Raw genomic sequence first — 3,651 nt, 5'->3', positions numbered from 1 at the left:
GTTCCCATCCCTGTTCCCATTCCCATCCCCATTCATTCCCATCCTTGTCTCCATCCCCATTCTCTTCCCCATCCCATCATGAGAAATCCCAGCCTTTCCAACACCTCCATTCCCTCTCTATCCTTTGTTCCCCTCCTGGAAAAACTAGGCCTAAGCATATTATAAATGTAATTGTTATTATAAATGTAATCATTACTATAAATGTAATCATTATTATAAATTTAACAATTGTTGTAAATGCCATCCCATGAGCAATGGCAGCATCACTTACCCCCTCCATGCCCCCCCATCTCTGTTCCCCTCCTGGTATCAATTAGGCCTAATAGATTATAAATGTAATAATATTAATCATTGTAAAACCCCTCATGAGCAGTCGGAGCATCTCCCCTTCAAGAATTACAGCATCACCCAGTTCCTCTATCCCCTATTCCCCTCCTGGATAAATTAGGCCTAAATACAGAAATGTAATAAGTCAATAAATTTAAGGTATAAATGATTATAAATACCCCCCATCAGCGATCCCAGCATCCCTACCACCTGCTGGATAAACCAGTAATAATTTAATATCAAATTCTAATCAATACATTATAAACCCCCCCCCACCCCTGCACCTTCCAATTCTCCCACCATTCTTTTTTTTCCTTGCCCTTTTCCCCCAGGGCTCCACAGGCTGTGTCAGGGTGAGTTTTATCTGGAGGTGATGGAGAGGGGCCCCAAATTTGAGATAAAGCCCCCCGGGGCCGGCCCCAGCCGCTATCGGCTCCACGCACGGGGCCGATCTTTCATGGGGAGATATCCATGGGAAGAGCCCTGCCTGGGATGCTGCAGCCAGGCTGATAGGGGAGAGGGCCGATTTGTACTCAAAAAAGCCCCTTTTCCTCCCAAACTGGACCCCAGGCTATTGGAATTTAGCGCAGCATCAGCGAGGGGAGATCTCCCGTTACCGAAACCCCGTTTGTCCCGGCTTGGCGTTCCCCATCCGCAGGGAACGGGCTCGGGAGCAGCCGAGGTCGCTGGTAAAACAAACATTGGTAGGGCCCAGGGAGGAATTGGGTGAGAAGAGCGGGCGGGTGGCCCATCAGATAGCGGGATTTGCAGCCCGGGTTGTTCTCCGGGTGTTCCTGGCAGCGGGGCGGGCATGGCACAGCCCCGCCACCGGACCCTGGACGCTCCAGACCCCACCAAACCTCCTTGGCTAAAAGGGCAGCTGGGACTGGCTCCAGGAGCATCTTTCCCTGAGGGATACTGGTCTGTTCCTGCAGCCTTTTGCTCTTTCCATAATTCAGGGGGAAATCAGGTGATTCAGGGGCAGGGAGGAAGTGATGCCTGGGTGGAATTCCTGCGTTTCCAGTATGAGGTGGTGGATGAGCATCCTGGTGTTGCTTTGTGCATCCTAAAACCTGGTTTGGAGCCTTGCCCACCTGCTTTTGTGTTGGTTTTCATCATCATCAATATTATTATTATTATTATTATTATTATTATTATTATTATTAGTGGTGGTTTTTTAATTGGAAGAGGATGGTTTCAGCGCAGGGATGAGGAGGAGCTGGAAGGCTGTAGAAGGGATCCTCCATTATGTTGCCTCCCTGGTGGAGCTGGAATATCCCCCAGGATGCCCTGGCACAGCTGGGATGTCCCCAGTGTCCCCCCCAGTGACACCCAGAGCCAAGGCTGAGCTTTGAGGTGCCTGGAGAGGTTTGGGATGTGATGGCTCCCGGCTCTGTCCCTCATTCCCTGGCTCTTGGAGCCTTCCTTGGACTCATCCCCTGCCCACTGGGACTTGGAGGAATTTTTATTTTTAGAAATGCGGATTGTGGATTCCCAGGACAGTTTGGGTTGGAAGGACCTTAAAGCTCATCTCCTTCCTCCCCCTCCTCGGGCAGGGACACATTCCATTGAGCCCAGGTTGCTCCGAGCCTCATCCAACCTGGCCTTGAACGCTTCCAGGGATGGGAATTGGAAGGAGTCGGATGGGAAATTTTATTTAAATTTGTATTTAAAAATAAACACTTGGACCTGACAGCAGCACCGAGCGCCAGCCGGCGAAGGCAGGTTGCCACCAGCCTGCACGTGTTCCCGATCCAGGACCTGCTTTCCACCACGGGAACTCCTCCTCCTCTTCCTCCTCCTCCTCCTCCTCCTCCCTGCTCCAGAGCCGGTGGGAAAGTCTGTGGCTGTTGCTATTTTCTATCTGTTATCAAGGCCTCTTATCACTTTGCTCTTGTCTCCGTGCCGGCTCTCCGAGCGCCCAGGGTCTCGCTCTTGGCAGCCTGGAAAAGTCCCCCCACCACCTCCTCCTTGATTCCCTATATTCTTTTGCCTTTTATTTAATTTACCAGCTAAGCACAAAGAATCAAGAAAAGCTTTTATTGTTCCTGCGCTGGGAGAACCTTAATTGGAGCGCAGTGATCAAATCATTACCTGGATAACACCGGGTTTCCCTGGGAATGCCGACCCTGGGCCCAGCCCTGGTGACAGGGGCACATCGCCTCAGCTTCCTGCAAGTTTTTAGAGTCACTATCTTTTTTTTTTTTTTCTTCTTTTTTTTTGAGGAAAAAAGGAAGAAAAATAATTTAAAAAAAAAAAAAAATCCTTGCTCGTTATCAATAAAAAAAAAGGAGGGAGAAGGAGGGAGGGAGAAGAGTTAATCGTCGAAGCGGAGTATCTTGGAAGGGAGCGTTTTTTGGCTCTTCCCCTCTCTGTAAAACCAGCCTCAGTAATTCAGTTTTAAAGCATGAAAAAAGGGAGTTGATGAAATTCCACTATCAGCACTGAACCAATATGCAAAATATCTCGCCGAGAATCAAATAGCTATTATGTTTTCATTTCCATTTCAGCGTATTTGCTTAATGAAGAATAGACAGATCAGGCCAGCCGAGGGAGGCTGTGTGCGGTGATAACTGTGCAGGGCTCCCAGCAATCCCGGGCAAGTGACGCTCCGCTCCTGCTCCACGCTCCCTCTCCCTCCCTCCCTCCCTCCCTCCCTTTTTTTTTTTTGCCTTTTCTCCCTTTTTTTTGATTTTTCTTTCTTTTTCCCCCAGTGGTTCGTTTAACCCACACAGTTGGTGGGGAGTGGGGTGCTGCAGTGGGGCTGGGATGCATCCAAGGACACGATTTTGGGATGGTCCCCGTGGGCACTGGGTGACACCGTGGTCCCCAAAGCCCGGGTTTGACATGGTTGGATTTATCTGGAGCATCCCCATCTCCCTTGGGCTTGGAGGTGTTGTGGGGTGGGGTGTGGGATGCGTCCAGGGACTGTGGGAGACGATTCCAGGATGCTGTTGGCCACCAATCATCCCCATTCCAGGTTGGATTTGTGTGGAGCATCCTCATCTTCCTCATGGCTAGGCCTCGGTGTTTTGGGCTGGGATGTGGGTGGTCCCAGGATGCATCCAGGGATCGCAGTGATGGGATTCTGGGATTGCTGATTCCCCATCATCCCTGTGGGTACCCAAACCCCAGCTGGATTTACGTGGAGCATCCCCATCTCCTTCCTGAGGGGGATGGACATTTCAGGGTGGGATGTGGCCACCCCAGGATGCATCCAGGGACCCCAGGGATGTGGCATTGGGATGCTATTGGCCACCCATCGTCCCTATAGGAATTTGGTGACACCACAGGACTCAAACCCCAGCTGGGATTTATGTGGGG

At 50.6% G+C, this 3,651-nt stretch overlaps 1 protein-coding gene across 2 annotated transcripts in view; it reads left to right on the top strand.

Moving 5' to 3' along the window:
- Positions 1 to 3,651, top strand: part of ZFPM1 (zinc finger protein, FOG family member 1) — a 34,762-nt gene that overhangs the window by 10,335 nt on the left and 20,776 nt on the right. Inside the window, exon 1 of one of the 2 annotated variants that reach the window (XM_015639991.3) lies at positions 31 to 1,248. The exons of the other annotated variant lie outside the window; for it this stretch is intronic. The gene's annotated coding sequence lies outside the window, so the exon portion shown is untranslated. Of the gene's footprint in view, positions 1 to 30; positions 1,249 to 3,651 lie in introns of those variants that run through there. 2 annotated transcript variants of the gene reach the window in all.

This window comes from Parus major, chromosome 11, assembly GCF_001522545.3.
Source record: "Parus major isolate Abel chromosome 11, Parus_major1.1, whole genome shotgun sequence".
Classification (NCBI taxonomy): Eukaryota; Metazoa; Chordata; class Aves; order Passeriformes; family Paridae; genus Parus; species Parus major.
This window is presented reverse-complemented; position numbering and strand designations above follow the sequence as displayed.